Source organism: Tasmannia lanceolata, unplaced genomic scaffold (assembly GCF_043159265.1).
Source record: "Tasmannia lanceolata isolate RefF3 unplaced genomic scaffold, GAP_Taslan_0.1 ptg000002l, whole genome shotgun sequence".
Lineage (NCBI taxonomy): Eukaryota > Viridiplantae > Streptophyta > Magnoliopsida > Canellales > Winteraceae > Tasmannia > Tasmannia lanceolata.
Window position 1 is genome coordinate 23729478 of NW_027518679.1, and position 15526 is coordinate 23745003.

Genomic DNA, 15526 nt, shown 5'->3' on the forward strand with positions numbered 1-15526 from the left:
GACGCGTCATATTCTGTCCGGCTTGGGCCGGATTGATTTTTGTCATCTAGCGAATCAAGCTATATTCTGGTCGGCTTGAGATGACCATAATTTTGTCCTGTAGCGCATTGCGCTATATCCTGGTCGGCTTGAGATGACCAGAATTTTGTCCTGTAGCGAATCACGCCTAGTCCTTGTCGGCTTCAGATGACTAGAGTTTTGTCCTGTAGCGCATTGCGCTATATCCTGTCGGCTGGGGCCGGACTGAATTTTGTCTTTTAGCGAATCAAGCTATATCCTGGTCGGCTTAAGATGACCAGAATTTTGTCCTGTAGCGCATTGCGCTATATCCTGGTCGGCTTGAGGAACGGATGAAGTGGAAACTGATTTAGGTCAGCCATTTCAGGTCGTCCATCTGAGGTCGGCTGAAAAACAGATGAGCTACAACTTACCCTTCTTCAGGTTAAGTTTTACCCATGCGTTATATCCAGTCTGGCTGGAGATGTTCTGAACGACTTAGGATGACCAAGTTTTATTGAACTTGGGTTTTTGCAAGGGTTTGGTTTTCTGCCCGGGCCCGTTCCTGACTAGGAGTGCGCTCCCGGTCTTTGTAGAGACGAGCCGAGGCGAACCAAGCAGCGAGTACCCAAGTTTTAGTGAACTGGATTTCTGAGACGGTTTGGTTTTTCTTCGCGGGCCCATTCTTGACCAGGAGTGCGCTCCCGGTCTTTGTGGAGACGAGCCGGGGCGAACCAAGCAGCGAGTACCCAAGTTTTAGTGAACTGGGTTTCTGAGATGGTTTGGTTTTTCTGCGCAGGCCCGTTCCCGACCAGGGGTGTGTTCCCGGTCTTTGTGGAGACGAGCAGGGGCGAACCAAGCAGCGAGTACCCAAGTTTTAGTGAACTGGGTTTCTGAGATGGTTTGGTTTTTCTGCGCGGGCCCGTTCCCGACCAGGAGTGCGCTCCCAGTCTTTGTGGAGACGAGCCGGGGCGAACCAAGAAGCGAGTACCCAAGTTTTAGTGAACTGGGTTTCTGAGATGGTTTGGTTTTTCTGCGCGGGCCCGTTCCCGACCAGGAGTGTGCTCCCGGTCTTTGTGGATACGAGCCGGGGCGAACCAAGCAGCAAGTACCCAAGTTTTAGTGAACTGGGTTTTTGAGATGGTTTGGTTTTTCTGCGCAGGCCGTTCTCGACCAGGAGTGCGCTCCCGGTCTTTGTGGGGACGAGTCGAGGAGAACCAAGCAGCGAGTACCCAAGTTTTAGTGAACTGGGTTTCTGAGATGGTTTGATTTTTCTGCGCGGGCCCGTTCCGACCAAGAGTGTGCTCCCGGTCTTTGTACAGACGAGCCGGGGCTAACCAAGCAGCGAGTACCCAAGTTTTAGTGAACTGGGTTTCTGAGATGGTTTGGTTTTTCTGTGCGGGACTGTTCCCGACCAGGAGTGCGCTCCCGGTGTTTGTGGAGACGAGTCGGGGCGAACCAAGCAGCGGCATGATCTGAGGAACTCGGAACTTTGCAAAGAAGCAGTAACCTTTTTTCATTATCCACACAAGCGTAAATACAATGGCATCCGCTTTTGTGTCGGGCGGCAGGCTATTGATAGTATTTTCTGAGGTCCTTGGCGGGTTCAGTCACCTGGGCTTCGTGTCTCAGATCAAGTAGTTCAATTGGCAACGATTTCGATGCATCTTTGCCTTTTGAGTGCCATGGCATAGCACTCCCTGGACTGTAGTTGATCTCCTCTGACCTCTCCCACGCCGTTTGGCCTTATGAACTTCATTTTCTGGTGATACGCTGAAGCGACTGCGCGGATTAAGTTCTAGCCGGGTCATCCCAAGATAGCGTTATAGACCGAAGTGGCCCTTACTACAAGGAAGTTGACCATCACGAAGGCTTGACAGGGCGGCTCTCCGACGAGGACTGGGAATTCAATCTGTCCTTCCACTTTCACGACCTCCCCTGAGAAACCGAACAGATCGGAGTTTGCCTGCTTCAAACGGTCGTCACCTATCATCATTTTCTGGAAAGCATGGTAGTACAGGATATCTGCTGAACTCCCGTTGTCGACAAGGATTTTCTTCACCTCCCAGTTCACGACGAGCATAGTTAGGACCAGGGCGTCGTCGTGTTGCAGTATCAAGTTGTCAAGATCCGCATCTGAAAAGGAGATCTCATTCTCCGTCTTCATCTTTTTGCTGCATGTGTGCACGGCGTTGACTCGGCGTGCGTATGATTTTCGAGCAACAGATGATGTGCCCCCAGCAGCCGGTCCGCCCATAATCTTGGTGATGACCCCCTTTGGCTGGGACCGGCGTGCCTCTTGTCGTGGACTGGATGCCAGGGGAGATCGGTCCAGGGCAGGGGGGCTGTGACCGTCGAGGGCTCTGGCCCTGGGGACTCTTCTCTCTGCGCTTTTTTCTGTGGCCGTCACTTCTGACATACTTTTTCAAATATCCCCGATCGATCAGCAGCTCGATTTCTTCCTTGAGCTGCCAGCACTCGTCTGTGTCGTGCCCGTGATCCCTGTGGAACCAACAGTACTTCAATTTGTCTCTCTCATTTCCCTTGGAGATCATTCTGGTCGGCCACCTTACGAACTCTTCTCCCTCGATTGCGGCCAGTATGCTTCTCCTGGAGGTGTTGAGGGGGGTAAAGTTCTCTTCCCTCCTCTGGGGGGACCTCTCTCTTCTGGGGGCCTTATCATCCCTACGCTACTTGGTAGGGTTCTTGTCCTCAGAGGTTCTCCTCCGATTGGAGTCCAGGGCCGCCAGCGTCTCTTCCACTGCTATATATTCCTCTGCTCCGGCCATCAGATCCGCCAGTGAGTGTGGATTTTGGCGAGCCACTGACCGGCGGAAATCGTTGGATCTAGAGCCTGCGAGGAGCGCGTTCATGGCGGCTGAGGGATCCAAATTCGGCACTTGGAGTGCCTCCCTGTTGAAGCGGCTGACGAACGCCTTCAGAGGTTCGTTGTCCTCCTGCCGCAAGGCCATCAAGGACGCTGTTGTTTTCCTTGGCCTCCGGCTGCTCATGAAATGGTTGACCAGATTGTCTCCAAAGTCTTCAAATTTGCTGATAGAGTTCGGTTTGATCCTTGAGTACCAGTCCCGGGCCGCACCAGTCAGTGTGGTCGGGAATGCTCTACAGAGAAAGCCATCGGACGCGCCGTGGAGGAGCATCATTGTTCTGGACGTTTCCAAATGGTCCACAGGGTCAGAGGTCCCGTCATATTGCGGGACGATCGGCATTTTAAACCTCCTGGGCGCCGGGGAGTTCATAACATCGTCGGTGAACGGCGTTCTACTTAAGAACGCCCTCGCAGCAGGCCGGCTCTGATCCTTTGCCAGCTCTTCTATACGGTGATCTATTTCTTCTATCCTCAGTAGCATCGGATCAGCTCTAATGTTTGCTTGGTCCAACGATTTGTTTCTCTCCACCGATGGGCTCGCAGCAGAGCCGGAGTGACTTTCCGGACTCTTGCGATGAGGCCGGGACCTTTCCTGCGGTGCGCGACCTTCTTGGACCCGGTGCTTTCGCGTGGAGCGGGACCGTGACCTCCGGCGGTGGTGAGGCTCTGTATAGGCATGCCTGGTTCTGGAGTGATGGACTTGCCATGAGTGGTGGGTCCGGTCTCTACTGGGGAGCGCTGGCTCTCCCCTGTGGGCATTTGACATTTCCTGTACAAGTCGTGGAGCTTTTGGAGGATGTTGGGGAGGCGCTTGGATCAGATGTTGGTATTGATCGACAAGAGCAGTCATCTGTTGGAAGAGAGCTTGCACTTAATCCGGAGTGGGAGTGGGATTAAGGTGTTCTGAATGAGCTGGGCTCTGCTCTGCTGTAGCAGAGGGAGCCACCACCTGCGAGGCGATACGCTAGCTCCGGGTCTTGCGAGGCACTACGGCTCGGGTAGTTCGGGCAGTTGGTACCCGAGCACTCTTCTGCCCTGCCATTTTGTATAGGGGATTCGAACAACTTTTAGTTCGGGTCCCACGGATGGCGCCAATCTGTTAGGCCTAAAATCGGTAACAGATACGGTAGTGACGTCAGAGCTGAGCTGGAGGACCCAAGGAGCAAGTGAAGGAGCTGAGTCCTGCACAAGAGCAAACGAGGTCAGAAGACCAAGCCGGAGTCGTTACTCCGGACAGGCCCTTCGACACTCAAGTCAGTACGAGCAGGAGTGCAGAGCGAGTTTTTAAGAGTGGTGGTTGAGAAGTTATTACCCTTTGATCTAAGCCTTGAGAGGCCTTTTATAGAGGGAGACCTGGGGTGGTTCGATTATCTACCCCAGGACAGGTGTCGACCTTTTACGGGTTTAGGTTTACCTACCCTTAGGTAATTACTGGATTGCCCCTGGGCCGACGCTGGATTTATGGTGGGCCATCCTGGGGCCACGTGTCGACAGCTAATTAGCTGCTGTTTTTCATACCCATCAAGTAGAACTCTTCCTATCATCATGATCATAAAGGAGATTCCTGCATATAGGTTAAGAGCTGATCTAACTTGTTGTAATAGAATAATGGAAAACAGTGGTGGCTTAACTTATTGTATTAGAAGAATGGGGAAGAAATTTCATGTAACTTGTTGTCATAGAACAATTTTATGTAGAAAATTGATATAACCACTACCGTATTTTGATGGTCGCACTTCTTACCTCATTAAAAAGTGCGGTATGGCCTGCACCATAGGAAGATCCAAACCGTCCATTAGATGGGTCACAGCCTAAGTAGGTTGTGACCCAAAAATCATTTCTGTAGGTTGATCCTAACCCTCCACTCTATTGAGGGACGGAACATTAGAGGGTTAATCTTAATCCTTTATAGATCGGAGGGTTAGGATCAACCTATGGAAATGATTTTTGGGGCACAACTTAAGTAGCTAAGTAACCTACTTAGGTTGTGTCCCATCTAATGGACGGTTTGGATCATTTTATGGAACATGCCATACCGTACTTTTTAATAAAGTGAGAAGTGCGATCATCAAAATATGGTAGTGGTGATATAATTTCCCTTTTATGTAAGGAAAAATTACCAATGGGAAACACCAAAATGACGTAATTATCAACAGAACCCATGCTTTTCTGAAATTATTATCGAAGGACAAAAGAGGTCATGTCAGTAAAAGCTTGACGAAAATGCCCTTTTCTTAAGTAACATGTTTTACGTTTCCACTTTTCCCTCTTCTTTCCCTCTTTTTTCTTTTTTTACTTTTCCATTTTCAACTATGTTTCTTTTACCCTACAAGTCATCTTCCTCATCGTTCATCCACCATTGTTGCTGGGAAGTCTTGAAAACTTGAAATGTTAGTTCATTCCCATCTCTGTCTCTGAATCTAGGTTTTGTTTTTCATTTGTTTTAGGGTGTTGTATTTCTCCTCCATTTCAATGGCAAATGAGGAAGATGAATCGTAGGGTAGAAAGAAAAAAAAATGATGAAAATGAACGAGTGAAAAAAAAAAAAAACAGGAAGTAAAAATGTGTTTATAAGGGACTTGATAAGCCCATTCGGAAATTGGTAAACCCATTTTGATACTAAATAACCCCAATCCTAGAGGCTTGAAAACCCCCTTCCAAAACCGCAGTACCCTCGACCAATTTTTAGGGACTTGATAAGCCCATTCGGAAATTGGTCACCCCATTTTTGATACAAGATAACCCCAATCCCAGAGACTTGAAAACCCCCTCCGAAAACTCCAGTCCGCTCTGCCAATTTTCAGGGACTTGACAAGCTCGTTCGGAAATTGGTAACCCCATTATTGACACTAGATAAGTCCAATCCCAGAGACTTGAAAACCCCCTTCCAAAATTCCAGTACCCTTGGCCAATTTTCAGGGACTTGGTAAGCCCGTTCGGAAATTAGTAACCCCATTTTTTATACTAGATAACCCCAACCTCAGAGGCTTGAAAACCCCCTTCCAAAACTCCAGTACCCTCGGCCAATTTTCAGGGACTTGATAAGCCCATTCGGAAATTGGTAACCCCATTTTTTTATACTAGCTAACCCCAATACCAGAGGCTTGAAAACCCTCTTACAAAACTTGAGTACCCTCAGCGAATTTTCAAGGACTTGATAAGCCCATTCAGAAATTGGTAACCCCATTTTTATACTAGATAACCCCAATCTCAAAGACTTGAAAACCCCCTTCCAAAACTCTAGTACCTTAGGACAATTTTCAAGGACTGGATAAGCCCATTCGGAAATTGGAAACCCTAATTTTGAGAGTTGTTAACCCCCTTCCAAAGAGTTGATAAACCCCTTCTGCTACAAAACCCCTGTCTATAGCAACTCTTCTAATGGCATCAAGATTTTTTTATACAACCACTTGTCTTCCAAAAAGTGAGTGAAGCCATCCATGCATTATCTCCAGAACACACCCTAAAATGCAAACCGCTTAAACCGTAAACAACATAAATCAGAAACAAAGGAAGATGACTAGTAGGGTAAAAAAATTCAACTGTCAAGTTTTCGAGATACAGAGAGATTGATGGTAAGAACTCAACGTTCAAGACTTGCCAGCAACAATGGTGGCTGAACAAGGAGGAAGATGATAGTAGGGTAAAAAATCAAAAAGCTGAAACTGCAAATGTAAAAGAAGAGGGAAGAAGGAAAAAACAAGGTGAAAATTTGTTGTAAATGACAAAGGGCATTTTCATCAAGCTTTTACTGACAAGAGCTCTTTTGTCCCTCGTTGATAATTTCATAAAAGCATGGGTCCTGTTGATAATTACGTCATTTTTTTGTCGCACTTAATTGTTCCTTTATGTAATATCACATTTGATTGATGCAATTGCTTTTTTGGGAAGTGATATATTGACCCCATTTTATTCCCTAGGCCACCCCCTCTATTGCATTTATGGCTACTTTAATATATATATATACACACACACACACACTAGTAAAAAACCCTGTGCAATGCACGGGCCGACAAAGAACTGTACGGACCACATCATAGGTTGATCCAAACCGTCAATGTGATGGAACACAACATCAATAGGTAGTGCCCGGAAAATCATTTCCATAGGCTGATCCTAGCCCTCCATTCCATAGAGGTTCCCATAATTAAAAAAGCATAAAGGAGGGGGGTAGGATTGAAATTATGTGGGTTTAATGGGTGCCTTTGTTCAAAAACAAAAAGGAGGGGGTAGGATTGAAAATATGTGGGTTGAATGGGTGTCTTTGTTAAAAAATGTCAAAAAAGTGATTTGTAATTCTCATAGAATTTTGGGAGAAATTCAAATAATTCTCTCCTTTTCTCTTATACTATATAGTATATAGATATATATTTACAGTTAGAAATCATTGCCAATATATATATATATATAGAGAGAGAGAGAGAGCGTAGATAGCTTATCTGCGCTCGAGTGCAGGAAACAAGGGTGGGGCCACATTGTTGGGGTGATCCTACGTATTCATTTGAAAGGCCCCATCATGGATGGGGTGTGTACCAAAAATTAGCTTTATTGGATCATCGTAGGGTGTCCCTTTGTTGGGGTGAAAATGGACAGATATTGTTTGTCCACTAATCAGCCTATTTTTTCACCCCACAAATGGACGCCCTAAGATGATCCAATGGAGCTGATTTTTTGTGGACACCCTATCCATGAAAGGGCCTTCTAAATGAATGCTTTTGGATCACCCCAACAATGAGGGACCACCCCTGTTTTTCCACTCAAGCGCAGAGCGCAGATAAGCTTATCTGTGATCGAGCATAGAAATCCTTTACTTATATATATATATATATGAGGAATAAGATTGTGCGGTCGACCGCACCTAAGCTTGGTGCAGTCGAGGGCCCCAAACTCATGTGGGCACACTTTGTTAGGATGATCCAAAGCATTCATTTGAAAGGCCCTTACATAGATGGGGTATGAACAAAAAATCAGCTCCATAGGATCATCCTAAAAAAAAATCATAGATGGAGCTGATTTTTTGTACATACCCCATCTATGTAAGGGCCTTTCAAATGAATGCTTTGGATCATCCTAACAAAGTGTGCCCACATGAGTATATATATATGAGAGAACGTTTCCTAGACACTGGCGTAGGTAAGTTCCCTACGCACTACAATTCACTTAACGCATATGGTTGCAGAGCCGTCGGATCTAAGCTATCGTGTCCGTTCAAACGAAAGGGAACAAAATACAGAATTCAAAGAGAAAACCTAATCTGCAAGCTCTCTCCCTCTCGCTGCTCTCCCTCCCCCAAGCAGATTTTCCGTCGGAGCTATCTTCCCCTCTCGCCGGTCTCTCCCTCTCGCTGCTCTCCCTCCCCCAAGCAGATTTTCCGTCGGAGCTAATCTGGGTGCTCTCTTCCTCTCGCTGCTCTCCCTCCCCGAAGCAGATTTTCCGTCGGAGCTATCTTCCCCTCTCGCCGGTCTCTACCTCTCGTTGCTCTCCCTCCCACGAGCTATTTTCCCTCTCGCAGGTCTCTCCCTCTCCATGTACGTTTTTCATATGAGTAATTAATTTGGAATCGGGTTTGCGTGGTTTGGGTTTATGTTTTTCATCCAGACTCTCCCTCCCACGTGAGTTTTTTTCAGCTAGCAAAGAAAATCACAAATTTTACAAGCCAAATCCTGGATTTTATAAGCCAAAACCCAGATTTTTGCTCTACTGGTTTTTAGGATATAAAATGCAGGTTTTAACTTGTACAATGGGTTTGTGGGTATAGGTGATTTTGGGTTTCTAGATTTGGGTTTCTGATTAAGCTCAACACACCAGATTTGGATTTGGGTTTCTGGATTTAGGTTGTAAAATGGGTTTGTGAGTACAGGTGCTTAAGCTCAACAGACCGGATTCAACCAAAATGGGTTTCTTGTATGCTTGTGGGTATAAAATTCAGGTTTGCTATGATCTTTCTTTTATGGTTTTTGTAGGAATTTTATGAATACTCTCTGTTTTGTGAGAGTGTTGTTGGTTTGATAAACGGTGACATAAAATTTAGGCCTTATTCAATGGGAATGGAGACTTTACCTTTCAGCAAATGCATTTTTAGTGCTTGTTTGAAATTTAAGGAGTTGTCCATGTTTGTAATGGATTTTGAGAACCGATTATGAGTCCAAAACTGATTATTGGGCCCAAATGTGCGTTTAAATTTGAGTCGAATAATCAGTTTTGGACTCGCAATCGATTCTCAATATCCAAAACAAACAGGGCAAGGAGTTTAAGCATAGATTTTGTTGGGTTTTGTGGTCTGGCGTGTAATTGTGTTCTTTGTGTGTGTCTTGTTGATTGTGGATTGAAGCTATGAAATGTCATTGATAATTTCAACTTAACATATTTTGTTCAATGATTCAAAAGTCTTCTGCCTTATTTATTTTGTTGGGTCTTGTTTATTATGTGTTGCAGAAAATATTTTGTTCAATCATTCAAAAGTCTTCTGCCTTATTTATTTTGTTAACAGTTTTGTAGAATGCAAACTTTCTAGTTCTTTCTTCATTTCTTCTTTACTTTTCAGGGGTTTTACATTATCTCTCCATACATTGCCATTGCATTCATCTGTTGATTTAATTTATTAAATTCTAATCAGCTATCTTATTCGTTTTAATAGTTAATTTTGTTTGATGTTTCTAGGTTCGATCTTTGGTTTACTCGTTGAGTTTATGTTTTTTACGTAATGGATCCGTTAGGGCTATCTATTGTAGAGGTCGACGCAAATGGGTTAATTCCGCTTGATGATACGTTGTCGCAAGCCGACGGATTATATGTGGCTGAGGGTAATAGATTAGAGTTGGTTGATGACGAAGAATGTCAAGAGGCTTCAGTTGAAGTTGGTAGTGGTGACGGATGTTGTGATGGGTTGGAGACGCCTATTAAGGAGGATTGTGGGAGCATAGGAGCTAACAAACCATTTGAAGGCCAGCTTTTTGATAACTGTGAAGATGCATATGAATTCTATAATCTTTATGCTTTGGCTTCAGGTTTTGGAATCAGAAAATGGAGGACCAATAAGTCGATGAAGACAGGGGAACCTATACGGAAGAGTTATGTTTGTGATAAAGAGGGGAGGAAAAATGAGAATGACAAGAGAGATATTGATAGGACAGTGAAGCGACGTCGAATTGTAAGAGAGGGGTGTGAGGCAAAGATGGATATCAAGTTGACAAAAGATGGGAAATGGGAAGTGAGATGTTTTGTACAGGATCATTGTCATGATCTTACTTCTCCTAACAAAGCACGTTTGCATCATTCGCATACTACATTCCATAAGAAAGCATCATGTAAGAATTTGATGGACAAAATGCATAGTGAAGGGTTAGGGCCTATTACCATTGCAAGGGCAATTAATATTGCATCCGGTGGTTCATGTTCTGATATCACAACAGATCAGGTGTCATCTCATTTGAGAAAACAAAGGACTAACAATATGGGGAAAGAAGCTGTCACAGTAGTAAATTGGTTCCAATAAAAACAAGCAGAAGATCCGGATTTTTAGTTTGCCGTGGAGGTAGATGTTGAGGGCAACTTGAGATCGATGTTTTGGGCGGTTTCCAGAGCGAGAGAGGCATACCTAACCTTCAATGATGTAATTGTATTTGACGTCATGTACAAAACAAACAGGTACATGATGCCATTTGCACCATTTACAGGAGTCAACCACCACAGACAGTCTGCACTATTTGGGTGTGCCCTACTAGTAGATGAGAGGGAGGAGACATTCATTTGGCTGTTTAGGGAGTGGTTAAAATGCATGTTTGGCAAGGCTCCTGGTTGTATCATAACTGATATGGATGTGGCCATGCAAAACGCAATTAGGATTGTTTTCCCAAATACCAGACATCGCTTTTGTAAGTGGCATATCGATAAGCATCTAGTTGAGCATGTTCCAGCCATGAGAGATGAAGACAGTGACTTTGCAAAGGCCTACCATCATTGGTTTTATAGGAAACATAAAATCTACAGTGAGAGGAGATGGGGAACTTTGGTGGAGAAATATAAAATCGAGGAAAGAAGTTGGTTAGGTAAGATGTGGGATTTACGATCGCACTGGGTTCCTACTTATTTTAGAGACACATTCACAGCTGGAATGACTTCTAGTTCCCGTAGCGAAAGCATTAATGCTTTCTTCGATGGATTTGTTAATCAGAGTACCACTTTACAAGAATTCGTGGTACAATATGAAAAGGCCGTTGTGGATCGCAGGAAAAATGAAGCTGAAGAAGATTGGAGGACGAAATCATCACGTGCTGTATTGAGGACAAAGAGCACATTGGAAGCAGATGCTGCAAAGTATTATACCAGGGTAATTTTTGACATGTTTCAACTTGAGTTTCTAGCCAGGATTGATTGTTGGGAGGACATAGAGACTGAGAATGGGAACATGACGGAATACAATGTAGAAATGCGAAATGAGGAGGAGTGGCGAAGGTACAAGGTTGTATATGATGCATCTGAAGGTGTTAATGCTACTTGTGAGTGTGCAATGTTTGAAACCCAAGGAATTTTATGCAAACACATACTTCGCGTAATGGATATGAGGCGTTTACGTACCTTTCCCGAGTGATATCTCTTAAATAGGTGGACAATTGGGGCAAGATATCGAGTGAATGTTTTGGAATCTACAAGTAAAGGCGATAGTAACGAACTAACTCCAGTTGAGAAATGGTGCATTACATCAAAGGTTCAAAGAGTACTAGATGAACATCCGAGAAAAAAGAGTATTTCTAAGAAGATTCAAGAAGACTTAAATATATGGTTGCCGGAATGTGAACAGTCGAAGAAAGACAGAGAGATTGTCTTGGAAAGCAGTGGCAGCCAAGTACAGTCCAATCATCCGATTGAAACATCCGAGATATGTATTCACGCCCCCAAAGTTGTGAGAACTAAGGGTCGACCAAAAAATGCTACAAGGTTTAAATCTCCATTAGAGGCGTCACAATCTCAACCCAAGCCAAGGACGTGTAAAAAATGTGAAGGAAAAGGGCATTATGCGAGCATGTGCAAAAACAGACCCAAGGGTGACGATGATGGAGAGAATTTGAGTGCGCATTGAGGTAATCAAGATCATTGTAATTTCATTAAATTTTGTATTTGTCATTATTCAATTTGTCTCTTCATGTAGCTTCTTGTACTTGGCTGGACATTTTGTTTATGTATATATAGTTTCACCAAATAGACAGGCTATTTCCACAAAAACATCAAAAAGTTAAGATTGACACATATATTGTTGTGATTAGGAGCATTGATTTTGTATTTCTAATTATGCAATGTATTTGTCATTATGCATTCCATATAGTTTTTATTCATCTGGAATGCTCACTTTAAACTCTGATGCAGCTCTCCTGTACTGTACCAAGAAGCCATGGAAAATTACTCTCTTCACTTGGCTACCAAAAGTCGTCTAAATGTTCAATGGTGAGTGCAACTCTATCATCAAAACTATTCTCTTACTACGAGTACTCGTCTCACTTCATTTCTCTTACAGTTTTTTTTATTGACAGGCTCGGACATTGTTTTTACTCGTACTTGATCATGGGATGCATGGAGTTGAGGACTTCTCATGAAAGATTAGATGCAGAGTGGTTCAAGAAGATGTGTTATTTGTGTGTTTTTTATATGGTTTTGAACAGACATGGTTTTCAATAGATGGTTTTGAACTTATTTGTTTCCCAGGAACTGGTTTGTTATTTGTATGGTATTGAACAGCTAGTCATAAAGCCTGGGAAAGCATTCAAAGAACCTTTGAACAAATTTCTTCTCCTTCTTGTCAAAGAATTGACTTTCTTAGCTTTTACACAAGTGGATATTTTTTTGAATGAGCATGCTTATTGTTGAGATTGATCATTGTATGGCTTGCTCTACTTTTTACTTTGTTTGGTTGTCTTATGAACTTTAGAGGTGCCAAATTGAAAGACTTCCCAAGTTCTCATCACTTGGCCAACATACCTTGTAGATTACAAAAGAGGCAATGCTTTACCCAATTGCAGGTAGACCTGGCAAAAGCGGCCCGTGGGTCGACCCGACCCACACGCAAATTTGGGGGCATGGGTCTGAGTTTTAGTGACCCGTCAAAACTAACCCGCGGGTGACCCAACCCGCAAAAACACGGGTCGGGTCGGGTCAACCCGCGCGCACCCGCAAGTCCTAGTGTCGGTAGTACTGCACTTTTTGAAAAAAAACTGGACTATACGGCTACACACACCATAATAGGATGAATCAAAGATCCAAACCGTCCATTTGATTGGCCACAACCTTAATAAAATATTTTACAGGATGATCCTAGCCCTCTATGTCAAATGGACGATATGGATCATCCCATGGAATGGGCATTACATCACTTTTTTATAAGTAAAAAAAATTGATGGGTAAACAAATATTTAGTGGGCATTCCGAGAAAGACAAAACCTCATGATGTTGACAACACCAACCTCATGATGAAATCTTTATGCCTCCAGCTGTTTCCCTTATTTTTTTCTTGGGACAGCCTACTGTATTATATTTAGGACAGCCTACTCTCAAGTAATTAAAGGACAAATACAAAATAGTGCTCTTCGAAATTTCATTTGCCGCCCATAGAATTCTGGGTTTTACAAAACTGATCGAACGGCTGGGATTTCAAACATTTCTGGATAATATTTTCCAAAATAAACTACTATTTGAATTTGCGGGTGACCCGCGGGTTGACCCGGCCCACCCGGGGGCTGCGCGGGTCCCCAAAATTCTGACCCACAAAAATGCGGGTCATCCCCTGACCCAACCCGTGTGACCTGCACCCGCATCACCCGTGGGTTGACCCGGCCCGACGCACCCGTTTGCCAGGTCTAATTGCAGGTTCTAACAAAATGAAGTCTGTTTGCTTCAAAACTATGACAAAATGGTAATCAATTCTTATTGTGGCAACTTGATTCACATGAATTCTGATTGTGGCAACTTGATTCGCATGAATTCTGATATATCTGCTCCCTTTTCTTCCCTGTGACAATCCCTCTAGGGTATTAATGACTCCTCTTTTACACTACAAGGGGATGTCCCTAGTAAGAAAAATCAGTGGACTGTTTCTATTGTGACAGCCCCTGCATTGTAGAATCCAGGTTTTAGCTTATAAAAATCTATTAAAATATATTTCCTCACCAAAAAAATTTGTCTACTCAATTAGACTTTATGCATACTTGTCTAGTCAATTAGACTTTTAACCACAAAATGGGACTAAAATTTTCTCAAATTTGTGATTGCAATGGGCCTGCAGAGATTGCACATTACTTATCAAGATGGGGTACCAAATTACCTACCAAATCATTTTCAAATTACATAGAAGTGGAAATTGCACACTACTACCAATCTTGTCTCTAGTCAATCCCACATATTCATCTTCTACAATCCCACACATTCAGTTTGACATATAAAAAAGGAAAAAGGAAAAACACACTGCAACTACAAGTACTTTATTCCAACCATTTCCATTCTCTTTTACTGCCAAGTGTTGGATGACGACTTCAATTTGGAAACCTCTCCCTTCGTCTGTTGCATTAACCCCTTCAACTCTGATACCTCATCCTTCAATTTAGAAACCTCTCCCTTCGTCTGTTGCATTAACCCCTCCAACTCAGATACCTCATCCTCCAACCTTCGCAGACGATTGAATTCCCTCTGGGGCCCAAATTCGCGACCGGATAAAACATCCTCCAACCATACAAAATAAGAGCACCTCCAAGTGATACCATCCTGCGTGTTTTATAAATGTTAGAAATTAGGAATTGCTACAAAAAAAATTTCACTCAAACAATGTCTACTTACATTGAAGTGGCAAGAGTAGAAGACCCGCTCTTGGTTATCGTTGATATTCGTATCGGTTATCTTCAAAGTGGCTTTCTTCTTACAATGACATTTTAGTGCGGGTATTCTGAAAAAATTTGACCTTCCATCACTATTTGTAGATGAAGCCATGAGTTTCTTTTCTCACCCTGCATCAGTTAAATACCCCCAAAGCAGGTACAAGAAGTAACGTCAAATGCATTTTAGGCTTAATGAGAAATACAAATGCATTAATGCAATTACAATGATTATAAAAAGATGCCAAATGTATTTTAGGCTTAAACAGATCCAGGGTTTTAGGTTTATAGAATTTTTTTAAACCCAGATTTTACATTCCTGTATTTTATAAATGGTCTTAACTTAAGATCATCCTATTTACATGATTTTAGGAGCATACCCTATTTATATTGGGGCAAATGGCTTGTATCTTGGAATAAGGTGGCATCCACTACATTTTTATTTTTTTGAAAAAAAATGCCATATAGTCCAGGGCCGAGATAATGGGATCCAGGGTTGGGCTAGGGTTTTGAAAAACCTGGCCCAACCCGACCCTGTTGCAAGCCTAACAGCTACTGTTGTTTCTCATAAACAACCATTAATAATTAACTGAAACCTCATCATGCTCGGAACCTACAATCATTTCAATCCAAAAATATATACCCAACAACAAAATATCTAAAAACCAAATACATTTTGAAAAAAAATACAAAAAACACAGTTACAATTGATATATGATATATGTTAAGTTGAAATTATCAATGACATTTCATAGCTTCAATCCACAATCAACAAGACACACAAAGA

The 15526-nt window shown here is 43.1% G+C and overlaps 1 pseudogene; it reads left to right on the forward strand.

Moving 5' to 3' along the window:
* Positions 1-10514: 10514 nt before the first annotated feature.
* On the forward strand, positions 10515-11474 carry LOC143889733 (protein FAR1-RELATED SEQUENCE 5 pseudogene; annotated as a pseudogene).
* The last annotated feature ends 4052 nt before the right edge of the window (positions 11475-15526 follow it).